This window comes from Micromys minutus, assembly GCF_963924665.1.
Source record: "Micromys minutus genome assembly, chromosome: 18".
NCBI classification, from domain to species: domain Eukaryota; kingdom Metazoa; phylum Chordata; class Mammalia; order Rodentia; family Muridae; genus Micromys; species Micromys minutus.
In genome coordinates, this window is record NC_137953.1 from 15,473,259 (window position 1) to 15,488,022 (window position 14,764).

At 39.1% G+C, this 14,764-nt stretch overlaps 1 pseudogene across 1 annotated transcript; it reads right to left on the reverse strand.

The window, feature by feature from the left end:
* Nucleotides 1-255: 255 nt before the first annotated feature.
* On the reverse strand, nucleotides 256-10,863 carry LOC308432396 (mitogen-activated protein kinase 6-like; annotated as a pseudogene). The gene is made up of 4 exons: nucleotides 10,785-10,863; nucleotides 8,843-8,902; nucleotides 4,318-4,557; nucleotides 256-2,365 (listed from the first exon to the last, which is right to left on the reverse strand). The product of its transcript is annotated as a mitogen-activated protein kinase 6-like (transcript).
* Between the last annotated feature and the right edge of the window lie 3,901 nt (nucleotides 10,864-14,764).

Genomic DNA, 14,764 nt, shown 5'->3' on the forward strand with positions numbered 1-14,764 from the left:
CTCTCTCTCTCTCTCTCTCTCTCTGTGTGTGTGTGTGTGTGTGTGTGTGCAATCGACATGCTAGTTCAAATTAAAACTAACTCACATGTAGAAAATGTCTGTGTTTTACAAACTGAGAACCCACAAAATCCTTGCAAATTAATGACACCTTCTGATTCAAGTAAAGATAAATGACTTAAAACATCAGTAATAAAAAGACACAACACATTTCATGAAGAATAAAGAAAAATAGTTCTGATGTTTCAGAAAGCTGCCTTATTCCTTATGAGGGATTTGAGGGGAAGCTTTCATAGTGGAATGTGTTAATGTAGCCTGGAAGGACTTCAGCGGGGATCCCACTGGACTGTGGAACTTCGGGGTGTCTATAGACTCTAGCTGCTTGCTCAGGAGGAACTCCCCACCTCTGTTCACAAACCCTGACTCCTGGTCTCCCTCCCCATACTTCCATTTTTCAACTGGCTCAGTTCCTGGCATTTCAGAATCCCCCATCCTGCTAAAACACTTGTCCAAGTAGGTTGTGTAAGTGTTCTCCTTCTTCACGTTTTTACCCTTCCTGTCCTCAGAACAAAACTCACTGATGAGGAACCACTCAGCCTTACCACTCACAAACTGACTGTCCCAGGAGGACTGGTACAAGGCTTCCAGCTGGGTCAGGTTAGCCCTTCCCTTTCCTTGCTTGTCTCGGCTGACTGATTGTGTATCAGGCTCTTGAACTTTAACTGGGACACTGAGCTATTCAAGTCATTTAACTTGTCAACTATGTTAGTAAAGGCATGCTGGGCACTGAGCTGAATGGTCCCTACGATGAAGGAGTCCAAGTCAAAGCCTTGGCCCCTCTCCCTCTCAGCCAGCCGCTGGGAAACCTCCTCTAGCAAGATCTGTGCCTTGAACAACCTGTTCCTCTCACATGTGGACTTGCCCCTTTTACTGGATTTTTCTTTACTTTGCTCTTTCCAGTTGGAAAGACCTATGATAAGCTTGGGCTCATAGTAATGGTTAACCTTGCTCTCCCTCCACACCAGGTTATCTAAGTATGAGGATGGCTTTGTTTTGTAGTCACAGGTGTGACTACACTCCAGATCACAGTACTTGTTCTTGTGGCTACTGAGCAAGGCAGAGTAGGTGGTGTCCAAGGCAGAATCTTCCAGATACTTCTCTTGGTCTTCATCCAAATACTTTCAAGGATCAACTTGAACTTCTTCTTCAGTGACATCAGACTTATCTCTTGGGTCAAGCTGAACCTCATCGATATCAAAGTTGTTATGAATAAGCCAGCCATGCTCAGAGAATTGACAATTGTTATACCGTTCTCAGTAATAAATGTGAATGTGTGTCTCATCCATAAGCAAAATGTCATATACTTAGTTTTTATTGTGGAAGGGATGGCTTGAAATCACCTCATCCATTGGAAAAAAGTGGATACTCATACAAGGAAGGGAAAGTGCTTCTTTGGTTGTCAGCCAATCCATGGGACTTAATGACAAAATCTGTTCCAAGAAATCCAGTGTTTCTCCTCTAATCCCCGGAAGCAGCTGAGTTAGCAGTTTGTGTGCCTCAGTCATGTCATTTCTATTGTAAACTGGAATCATGCTGAGAAGCTCCCACAGATCATCTTCAGGCACAAGAGGGCTGAACTCTATGATCAGCTGTATCTGTTCAAGTTCATGTGCATCTGCAAGGAGGGTTTTACAAGTCAGTGTTTCAGCAAAGGTGCAGCCTGCAGCCAATGTGTCATTGGCTTCAGTGTAATAACCAGGAGAATATAACAGCCAAGGAGATCTTGCTATACCATTTCGTAACCAATCCTTCAGAAAGATGGCTCTTATTGGAATAATTAGGGTCCATGATCTTCCAGGTCAAGGTCACCTGTCTTCAGCACCAAGTCTTCAGTGTTAATTAAAAGATTAGCTGGCTTGAGATCTCTGTGCAGCACGTTTGCAGAATGGACATATTTGAGCCCATGTGGCAGGTGATACATGAAAGTCTGCCAGGCTCTTCCAGTAAAGGGCCCTGTTACAACACACTTGCCTGGCCTATCTCCATATACTCCTGAAGAAATAGATGCTGTTTAGCTCATTGAGAGTCCACAATGTCTGTTAGCTGTCTTCCACGGGACAAAGAATTACAAACTCTTTTACAATTTTATCTTGGTCAAGACTTCCAATAATTTTGATATCAGGGAAAGCATGTTTGACACTCTGGGGATCATTGAGGAGAATTTTATTGATGACTACTCCTTTGTTATAGTCATTGTCTACAGCTGATAAAAAACCCAAGACATTGCCTCTACAGCCCAATGGTTTTAAGTCCCTATATCTAGAGCCCAGATAGAAACCACAGACTTTCATCAGATTTTCAAATTTCTCTGCCAATTTTGAAACCCTCACAATTGCCTTTTCTTGTCAAATTGCTGAAGCTGTGTAAACAAGGAAGAAAACTGGCATCAAAAGGAAATATCTCTCTAAAAGAGAGAAAAACCATCACGTTCCCATAGCACGATGGTTTCTTGATGTTCATTGCAGACACCATCCATGCCCACTTAGTTCTCCGAGGTTTTAAGCTCAAAAATCTTTATTCACACTGAGAATTAAGAAGATTGCAGTGCTCATAGCTCAAGGAAGGCAGTAACTCTGCAGGCATTTAAAGAAAACTCTCAAACTCAAACGGAATGAAATGACATACTATGCGCTCAGATTCACTATGCTAACCGACTTAACATGGGACAGAACTGAATAAATATGCGCCCGCAGGCCTCCGTGGACATCCTCTCACAGTGCAGACACATTCAGTGTTGGACTGGTTCTGGGCAGCATCCTAAGGAGCTGGGAAGCACTAGATTCCTCTGTTTCCTCGCTTCCTTGTCGCTGTGTTTCAACAGGAAACTCTGGTGAATTTGGCTGAGACGCCTCTGTTCTTAGTGATCAGGTGGCTCCAGCTCATCACAATCACATTCAAAGCTTCTGTCTATATTACTCAGATACAACGTTTGTTTTTATCACGGTGTTTTTCTGTATCACACCTTAACGTTTGAAAAGTTGTCAGGAGCCCTGGCTCAGATCGGTGTCCGGGACCTTGTGGACCACCAGGCACAAACTTGGGATGGCTTAGCGGCAGGAGCAGAGCACCAAGCCACATACCATGAGACTTTGCCGTGCTGAGTCAGCTGAGTCCCAGTCATGTGGGTGGGCTTGGGGGAGGAGACAGGTGGGCTTGGGGGAGGAAACAGCTGGGCTTGGGGGAGGAGACAGGTGGGCTTGGGGGAGGAGACAGGTGGGCTTGGGGGAGGAGACAGGTGGGCTTGGGGGAGGAGGCAGGTGGGCTTGGGGGAGGCAGCGAGCCAGGAAGGCAAGCCTCTACAACCACAAACAGAACTGGACCACCACCCTGCCCTGCACCTTGGCCGTGGCAGGCACCAGTGGCAGAGACTTGAACCTGCAAAGTACATCCAGGTGCAGGCATCAAGGGGGACAACTGTACTACCTGAAGACCCAGTTATTCCACTTCTGGGCATTTACCCCAGAGACGCTCCAACATACAACAAAGACACATGTACCACAACGTTCATAGCAGACCTATTTATAATAGCCAGAAGCTGGAAAGAACCCAGATGTCCTTTAGTAGATGAATGGATACAAAAATTGTGGTACATTTACACATTGGAGTACTACTCAGGCATCAGAAACAACGACTTTATGAAATTCTTAAGAAAATGGATGCATCTAGAGAATATCATACTGAGTGAGATAACCCAGTCACAAAAGAACAGACATAATATACAGTCACTGATAAAGGGATACTAACCCCAGAAAGCTCTGAAACCCCAGAAACAACACACAGACTGTGTGAAGTTCAAGAAAAAAAAAAGAAAAAGAAAAGAAAAAAACATTATGTTTACAACTTACACACCAAGAAAATTTTGACTAATTCCAGGTTACCTACTGTTTTATATGTATTTTTATGTTCATTGTAACTAGTAAGATCTTAATACACACTATCAAACCTTAAAAAAAAAGCCAAGCAGTGACAAAAATGTATTTATGCAATAATGCTTAACATTTGTACATTTATATTTGTTTTTTTAAAATAAAATTCTTCAATTTAAAAGAAAAGGACATCTGTTCATAAATTTTCAACCAAAATTTGCATCAGTTAGTCAGGCATAGCAGCTCTCAGGGAGAAGTGGGAAGTGTGCAGGCCAAGGCTCTCTGTGTGTGCAGGCAGCTGGTGGGACTCTCAATGAGGTTTGTGTAGAGGCTGAAGGAGGATAGGTGCTAATCTGCTGACAGTAATAAACAGCCAGGTCTTCAGCCTGCACACTGCTGATGGTCAGAATGAAATCTGTCCCAGATGCACTGCCTATGAATCGATCAGGGACTCCAGAGGACCTTTTGGAAGCCATGTATATAAGTGCTTTAGGAGACTGTCCTGGTTTCTGTTGGTACCAGGCTATAGCATTACCCACACTCTGACTGGTCTTGCAGCTCATGGTGACCCTGTCTCCTACTGATGTGTACAAGGATTTGGGAGACTGGATCATCACAATGTTCCCATCAGCACCTGAAATCAAAAATAGATGATGAGTATATACTTATACACACAAAGACTTCTTGAAACAATGGTTAGAATCCAAAATGTCTTTTCTAATGGTATTGTGTTCATGCAATTATCTTCCTATAGGAAATAGCTATTTTTTCTACAAAGGAATTACTTTTAAGATAATATAATACTTTTAAATGTCTCACCAGAGAACCAGAGAAGTACCAATACAATGACCTGTGTCTGTGATTCCATCTTGATGCCCATACTTGTCTGATGTATTTCAGATCTCACTGCAAATGCCTGATTTATATATCATGGATATCTGGGTTGGCCTCTAGGGACCTATGCAAAGAAGTCATCAAATAAGGAAGAAAATGACCTAGACAGATGGTCATGAGTGAATCCATGTTAAACCAACATCCAAAATACCATCAATGACAGTAACCTATCACTTGGACTATAATCAACACAGACACAGAAGAACTACCTTAGAGGTATTAGGTCTCTCAAGACAGGCTTCTACTAAAGTCAAAGCAATTCATAAGAGCTAAGTTGGTGCTGATAAGATAGAGCTGGCATTATGTTCATTCAAATACCAGCCAGCCCCAGATCCAGGGCTCTGGATTTTTTTATACACAAATCTATAGTTTCTGCAAATTTTTGAGATTTGTGAAAAGGCCATTCTTGATGATCCACAGCTGTAGTATCTACATGATACAAGAGAACAATACAACCCAGAAGAGTCTAATGAGGATCTAATATTGATTATGTCACAGAAGCCAAAGATCTTGAACCAGATCTGTGACTCAGTGCAATGAACATTGTGTGAGAACAGAGATATTCTGTGGGATATACTGTGATATATTACAAGTACTTGGATGAGATTTTTCTATGCTTTTTTGTTGTTTTCTTCTTTGTGTATTTTATTTTTGAGTGGGAGTTGCATGGGACAGTAATGAGGATACAGGTGAGGTAAGATTTTGTTGGAGACACAGTTCTATCATGTGCATTTTTTTTTCCTGAACAGTGTCTTAAGAGAGCTATTTTGCCGAGATCAGACATGTGGTATTTTTCTGCAAGCTATCCGGTGAAAGGGCATGTGATGCTTTTGCTGAAATATATGCTTGAGAGGACATGTGTTGTATGGAAACAGTCTAAGTATAACCCAACAGACAGTGGATGATGCTCTGACATTGGTTCTGCCCAATGGTCTTCATTGAGCTTCTGTGATCCTGGTCTTCACTGTAGGGCCTAGAATGTAGACGAGCACTAAAGACCTGGTGGAGGTCCAAGTGCTTCCAGATGCTTTGGTGGATGATCTGCAGAGGCACATGGTTTCTTTTTGGATCTAGCAACCCTATAAAATCCTGTTGGTGTTTTGCTAGAGGACTGGACTACAGACTACAATGAATTGCCCCAGGGAACTACTTCTAAACAGATCTACATCTCCCTTGTCCTATTAGCCATTTTAGTCTCCTATATTTCTTGGTGGTCTGTAAGGGAGATTGAAATGATTAAGAATCCATATTAAAACATGTCTCAAAAATTAATAAAAATTTAAAAATAAAATAAATATAACAACCCACTCAAAAATTCTAAAACTTGCCCCCAAACAAGAAACAAAAAAAAATATTTAATCTAAAAATTTTAGCAACAAAACATCTAGGTAATCCAGGATTCCAAACAAACACCAATTAATTGAAGAGGGGACAAAACTCAGATATGAAGAACACAATACTTTCAAAAAATCATAGAAAAATATTCTCAAATATAAAGAAGGAGGCATTTCTCAAGGTACAGGATGCATGTGGGACACACTGACTATTTGAATGGGCCAGAGAAAAAACTCAACAGGATGAAAACATTAAACTACCAGAAGAAAGAAAAATATTACAGTGTATTAAAAAGAATAATTAATTTCAGATCTCAAAATCAAAATAAGGGGAATTCCCACCCCACCATTGATAATGAAACATTCATCGCATCAAATTTTCAATAAAAGACACAGACAATAGATTGGGATTAAAAATAGTATCCATCTTTTTGTTGCATCTAAAAAACCAGACATCTCATCATAGAGCTCTAAGGTTGTTTGGCAGAAGATCTCTAATAATGAAACAAACATTTATAAGCAAATATAGGTGTATGTGCCATCCTATATGCTTTATAATTTGATCATACATGGACAAAATTGAGACCTTTATGATTGTTTCTAACCACTTGAATTTTTATCAACACATATTTATCTTCTATTATTTTATGTGCCTTCTCTCCCATCTCCATAATTAAGTTTCTGCCTATTCTTTCCACCCTCAGTATTCACCTTTGACTTTGTATCACTTAGGATAGATATACGGTGTTCTTTCAAAAAAAGTTTTGATTTTAAAAAGGATGTTCATGTGCGAAATTCATTTGAAGTTCTCTTTCAATGTAGGGTCTTTGTGTGATTCACTTATAAACATAATTATGGCTTCAAAGAATGAGTTGGGTAGTTGGGTAGTGTTCCTTCTTTTTCTACATTGTGGAATCATCTGGAGAGTACTTCTTGCAGGGCTGAAATAATTCTGCACTGAGCCCATTGATCCTGAGTTTTTGTTTTTGTTTTTTTTTTTGTTTTTTTTTTGGTTGGGAGGCTTTTGATGACTGCTTAGGTTATTGGAGTCTTTTGGTGTTCTTATGGAGTCCTCATACACTCTGGTTCTCTCAATCCTCCTCCTATCTCTTTTACAAGACTCCTTGAATTCTCTCTGATGTTTGGCTTTCATTCCCTTCATCTTCTTTGGTCAGCTGCCTGGTGTAGTCTCTCAGAGGACAGTTATGCTAGGCTCCCCTCCACACCCTGTTATCCTTTCCATCCTCTGCATTCTAGGTTCTCCAGCAAATCCAACAGCAGTGAGTTCTGACCTTTTCCTGTTGTGCTCCATTTTCAGTTTCAAACCTCTACATACAATCCCGAAGGCCTGCCACCCTCAGGGACCACGAGGTGAGTCCCTTAACGCAGTTCTCTGCCTCTTGGCCCCTCCAGGATATCCCAGCAGCCAGATTCTCCTATGCTGTCTGTACTGCATACAGTGAGGCTCAGCTCTGCCTGTTGCCCTGGAGTCCTGCTGCTACCCCGGACCTGCCATTTTTTCCTGCAAGCCCAGCAGCTGTGTGGTCTGCTCTGTCCTCTGTGCTCCATCTTCTGATCCACACCTGTGATGTTTGGAGGGGTATGAATAGGATTCAACTGACTGTGAATGGTACATGCTCTTGGAGCTATCTCTGCAACACTTTATCTCATGTCTTTGATGTTCTTTGCTTAATTGAGAAAGACCTGGTAGAGGACTTCTCTCATCACCCAAACGAGGGCCCAGCCTAACCTCAGGATATGGTCTCTACAGGTTCTCTCTCCCCCTTGTTTGGCATTTCAACTAATCTCATCTTTGTTGGATTTTTGGAAGCATCTACTTGGCATCTGGGACTTGGCAACCCACAGTTCCCCATCATCAATGGCTACACACAACTTTCAAATTCCTCACCCTGTATGTATCATCTATGATTGGAAGTGAGTATAACATACTCACCTGCATACACACACACACATATATATATATATATATATATATATATATATATATATATATATATATATATAAATACATATATGTGTATATATAGTGAAATTCTAGGTATATTTTGATTGTGTATACAAATTAAATCACACTCAAACAGATCTTGGAACAACATTATTGCTTCTGGTTACATCTAGAAGGTGCCATGAACTGTAGATTTCTGCAGGGGCTTGGAGAGACTGGAGAAAACTGAAAAGCTCTGAACACCCCAGAAACAACTCACAGACTGCTTAAAGTCCAAGGAACAAACAAACAATCAAACAAACAAAACCAAACAATTATGCTCAATACTTACACATCAAGAAAACTTTGACTAATTCTGGGTTACATCCTGTTTTACATGTACTTTTTGCTTATTGTAGCTATAAGACCTTAATGCACACTATCAAGCCTTTGGGAAAATAAAAGCCAAACTCTGACAAAAATGTATTTGTATTCTTCTATGCAAAAATGCTTAAAATTTGTTCTTTTATCTTTGTTTTTTAAAATAAAGTTGTTCAGAGGAAAAAAAAGAAAAGTAGAGAGATTGTTGAACTTTAAGGTCTCCCAGGATTTGTCTACAGCACAAAGGTTCACAATCAGATACAAGGTCAGTGGTATGTATACATAGCTCTCTCTATGTGTAGGTATTTAGACCCATGCCAACAGAAGCAGAGATAGGTTACTCATTTGTTGTAATGGGTACTTACGAGGAATCTTCACTGTTCTACTGACAGTGGATCTAGAACAGAGTTTGCTCTCACCACCATCTGTATTCAGAATAAAAATATGACAAGTTAATATTCTGAACACTGCAGTCCACTTCTTTGACTTATTGTGCAATACACACACACTTTAGAGTTCAGCCTGTCAGCCAGTGTCTGAATCAGCAGCTTGTCACTCTACTCAGCCTGCTACCCAAAATCTCTCCTCTTTGTCCAAAAGATAGTGAGCCTTGCTTAGTTAGCTAAACCTGAGAGCTCAGGAGATATTTTAGAAGGCAATGTGTCCTTAAATCTTTGAGTGAAGTTTACAAATTATTTTCTATTACATTTATCTATCATGAAAGCTTGATTTTAAAGGTGATTTGACATAAAGTGTTGTAAATTTTATGTCTGTGTTCATTTGCAGAACAAGTAGTCTGGAGACAATTGAAGAATGTTCATTTCATATTAGTCATCCTATTCTTCAAACGCATAATCTTTTAATTCAAAAATGACAACAATTTTAATTGAATTTTTAACATTAGTTATGAATAAATATGACCAAGGTATAAAATTCATTTGGGTCTGAGTTCTTTCATGTAAGAACAAGTACTTTGAGTAATCCTGGTAAATTATGTTATATAAAATTACAGTTGAGTTACTCAGGACCTTTTACATCAAATGTTTGTTTGACACTGAATAAGTAAACAATGAAACTGAAGCACATTAATCTTTTTAAATCCCAAAGTTTCCATGTAATTAAGACATTCACAGAACCCAAAAGGGGGCAGCAGAGGACACTACCTACCATCTCTGCTCCTTATTTATTTTCCTTGCTGAATAAATAAGTATATTAAGACATATATATTACACATATTGTTTAAATTATAAAAGCATCTCCCTTTAACATTATTATATATACAACATATTTATACCCATCTTGATAACTTTTTAATGTCAAATTTGCACAAGTTAGTATCATGTGAATGAGATAAAACATCAGTGTAAAAATTGCTACCATGAAGCTAGGCTGTGACAAGCTTATAGTGGATTTCCTTTATTACTGATTGATGGGGAAGAATCCAGTCCATTGTGGGTAGGGCCAGCTCTTGGTCTTGGACACCAGTTTTATACCAAATAGAACTGAGAAATCTTTAAGGAAGGAGGCAGTTAAAGATCCCTCTTTTATGATGTGGTCTTCTCCAGACAGTGGGTTCCTGCCTTGTTCAAGTTCCAGTTTTGACTTTTCTCAGTGATAAACTGTCACCTTAACTGTTGCACTTGGAATGTAAGCCTAATAAAATTTCCATCCTTTTAAATTAATGTGGTCATTATATTTCATCATAACAATAGTAATCCCAACTAAGACATATCCATTACACTCTTTTTTTTTCTTTGCCTTGTTTTTTTTCCCACAAGTTTTCTTCCCTTTTCTGGTTTTCCTGCTACAAATCTACCACAGTTTTGATTTTATTTATATATTGCATTTAAAAGGTCTATGATTTATAAAGCAAAGGGTATGTGTAATAGTTTGTTTCTAAGCCATTTGTCTATTTCTGACTCTTTCTTGTGGGTTGTATATGAATCTTAACTTGGAATGAGTCAAACCTGAGTGTTTTACATGAGAAGCAAGTGATCTTAATGACTGTGATGACTGTCTGTTCCCATAGAGCCTGTCAGGAGAATCTAGAGCTCCAAGGTGCTTCTTGTTCTTCTGTGTTGACTTCTCTCCCTGTGATAGATTTCTGTCTTTGATGGTATTTTTGACTGTTTATTTAACCTGGATACTCTCACAAAGCTCTGTCCAGGAAATTTACTTCTTTATTTGATGTCTACTTTGCATAGGTCCCTAGAGGCAGCCCAGCTGCCCATGATTTATAAATCAGGCCTTCACAGTGAGATTTTAAATGAGTCAGTCCAGCCTAAGCATCAAGATGAAGTCACATACACAGGTCTTCATATTTGTGCTGCTCTGGTTGTCTGGTGAGACATTTCCTTGGTGCAGACAATGCCATTAGAAAACTCATTTTGGATTTCAAGGATTGTCAGGAAATCTTTGTGTGTATAAGTATATACTCATTCTTTATTTCTGATTTTAGGTGCTGATGGGAACATTGTGATGACCCAGTCTCCCAAATCCTTGTCCACATCAGTAGGAGACAGGGTCACCATGAGCTGCAAGGCCAGTCAGAATGTGGGTAATGCTATTTCCTGGTACCAGCAGAAACCAGGACAGTCTCCTAAACTGCTTATATATGCGGCTTCCAATCGGTACACTGGGGTCCCTGATCGCTTCACAGGCAGTGGATCTGGGGCAGATTATACTTTGACCATCAGCAGTGTGCAGGCTGAAGACCTGGCAGTTTATTACTGTCAGCAGTATTCTAGCTATCCTCCCACAGTGCTTCAGCCTCCTACACAAACCTTCTTGAGGTTCTAACCAGCTGTTTATACCACACAGCTTGTGCACTTCCCCTTCTCTCTGAGAGCTGCTATGCCTGACTAACTGATCCAGAGTAGCCCTGAGCATGCACAGTTCCTCCTTCTGTGAGAGCTGACCTTCCTGAGTAACTGATACAAAGTTTGGTTGAAAATTTATGAACAGATTTTTTCTATGATCAGTTGAATTGGAAGATCTTTATGGCAAAAAGAAATGAAGATATTTGTGTTTTTTATTTTTATTTTTATGCTCAAATTTTGCATATTGAACATGGTAAATTTGTCATTCTGTATTTTTGAGTGCAAAATTTCAACATGGATTGTCTTGGACTAAATTATGAACCTGAAAGCCTATGTTCCCACTGGAGGATATAGAAGACTACTTGGGTTTTTCTTTTCTCAGCTGTGATATGTCTTCCTCACTCTTGAACACTGGCCATTTCTCTTCTTAGTCTAACTTTATTTGCATAGATAGGTTGATTTGCATCCCAAAATACAAAAACATATTGTACATTTTGACAACCATTATCCATCTTGTTTTTTATTTCTGACACATTCTTTTTCTCCAACTAATGTCCTTCCAACTCCTAGTTTCCTATGTATGTTCATGTGATATACACAGGTGCCCACTCACAATCATATGCTGTGTCCACTGAGATTTATACCCATATACACATGCATATACACAGATATTTATGAGTCTATATAAATCTATGATGCAAATATTAGAGAACAAGATTAGGTTTAACTTTTTTTTTAAAACAACTTTATTTTACAAAACAAAGATAAATGTACAAATTTTAAACATTTTTTGCTTAAAATTATACATTTTTTGTCAGTACTTTTTTTCAGATTTTAACATAATTTTTACATAAAACTATATGAATATATTTTTAGTCAGTACTTGATTTTTTTCAAGGTTTGATAGTATGCCTTGAAAACTTAATAGTTACAATGAGCTAAAGTACATGTAAAACAAAATGTAACATGGAAATAGTTAAAGTTTTCTTGTTTTGTAAATATTTTTTTTGTTTTGTTTTGTTTTCTTTATTTTTTGGACTTCATACTGTCTGTGAGTTGTTTCTGGGGGAGTGCAAGCCTCTGGGGTTAGCATCCCACTATCAGTGACTGCATATTATGTCTGTTATTTTGTAACTGGGTTATCTCACTCAGAATGATATTCTCTAGATGCAACCATTTTCTCAAGAATTTGGTTAAGTCATTGTTTCTGGTGGCTGAGTAGTATTCCATTGTGTATATGTACCACAATTTTTGTATCCATTCATCTTCTGAAGGACATCTGGGTTCCTTCCAGCTTCTGGCTATTATAAATAGAGCTGCTATGAACATTGTGGTGCATATATCTTTGTTGTGTATTAAAGTGTCTCTGGGGTATATGCCCAGAAGTGGAATAGCTGGGTCTTCAGGTAGTACTATATCCAATTTTCTGAGGTATCGCCAGACAGATTTCCAGAGTGGTTGTATTAGCTTACAACCACACCAACAGTGGAGAAGTGTTCCTCTTTCTCAGCAGCCTTGCCAGCATCTGCTGTCATCTGAGTTTTGGATCTTGGCCAATCTGACTGGTGTGAGGTGGAATCTCAGGGTTGATTTGCATTTCCCTGATGGCTAAGGATGTCGAGCACTTCCTCAGATGTTTCTCAGCCATTCAGTGTTTCTCAACTGAAAACGTTTTGTTTAGCTCTGTACCACATTTTTTAATAGGGTTATTTGATTCTCTGGTGTTTAGCTTTTTGAGTTCCTTGTACACCTTGGATATTAGGCCTCTATCTGATGTGGTGTTGGTAAAGATCTTTTTCCCATTCTGTTGGTTGCCATTTTGTTTTCTTGACGATGTCCTTAGCCTTACAGAAACTTTGCAATCTCATTAAGTCCCATTTGTTAATCTTTGACCTTAGAGCTTGAGCCATTGGTGTTTTGTTCAGGAAATTTTCTCCTGTGCCAATGTGTTCTAAGGATTTCCCTATTTCTCATCTAATAGTTTCCGTGTATCTGGTTTAATGTGGAGATCTTTGATCCACTTACACTTGAGTTTTGTACACGGAGATAAGAAAGGGTCTATTTTCATTCTTTTGCATGCTGAGTGCCAGTTGGACCAGCACCATTTGTTGAATAGGCTGTCCTTTTTCCATTGAATGTTTATTGCTCCTTTGTCAAAAATCAGGTGACCATATACATGAGGGCTCATTTCTAGATCTTCTATTCTATTCCATTGATCCACGTGCCTATTTCTGTACCAGTACCATGCAGTTTTCAGCACAATTGCCTTGTAATATAGCTTGAGGTCAGGGATAGTGATTCCCGCAGATGTTTTTTTGTTGTTGAGGATGGATTTCGCTATTCTAGGTCTTTTGTTATTCCATATGAAATTGCACATTGATCTTTCCAATTCCATGAAGAACTGGGTTGGAATTTTGATGGGGATTGCATTGAATCTGTAGATTGCTTTTGGTAGGATGGCAATTTTTAAGATGTTGATTTTTCCAATCCATGAGCATGGGAGATCTTTCCATTTTCTGAGATCCTCCTCAATTTCTTTCTTTAGAGGTTTGAAGTTCTTGTCATACAGGTCCTTCACTTGCTTAGTTAGAGTCACACCAAGGTATTTCATCGTTTTTGTGACGATTGTGAAGGGTACCTTTTCCCTAATTTCTTTCTCCACATGTTTGTCCTTTAAGTATAGGAACGCTACTGATTTGTTTGAGTTAATTTTGTATCCAGCCACTTTGCTGAACATGTTTATCAGCTGTAGGAGTTCTCTGGTGGAATTTTTGGGGTCACTCAAGTACACTATCATGTCATCAGCAAAGAGTGAAGTTTTTATCTCTTTCTTTCCGATTTGTATCCCCTTGATCTCCTTTTGCTGTCTAATTGCTCCAGCAAGAACTTCCAGTACTATGTTGAATAGGTAGGGGGAGAGTGGGCAGCCTTGTCTAGTCCCTGATTTTAGTTGGATTGCTTCAAGTTTCCCCACATTAAGTTTGATGTTGGCTGTTGGTTTGCTGTATATTGCTTTTATTATGTTTAAGTATGGGCCTTGGATTCCTGTTCTTTCCAGGACTTTTAACATGAAGGGGTGTTGGATTTTCTCGAATGCTTTCTCAGCTTCTAGTGAGATGACCATGTGATTTTGGTCTTTGAGTTTCTTTATATGGTGGATTACGTTGATCGATTTTCTTATGGTAAACCATCCCTGCATCCCAGGGATGAAGCCTACTTGGTCATGATGAATGATCGTTTTGATGTGTTCTTGGATTCGGTTTGCAAGGATTTTGTTGAGTATTTTTGCATCAATGTTCATAAGTGAGATTGGTCTGAAGTTCTTTTTCCTTGTAGGGTCTTTGTGTGGTTTAGGTACGAGGGTTATTGTAGCCTCAAAAAATGAGTTGGGTAATATTCCATCTGATTCTATTTTTTGGAATAGTTTGAAGAGTATTGGTGTTATATCCCCAATAAATGTCTGATAAA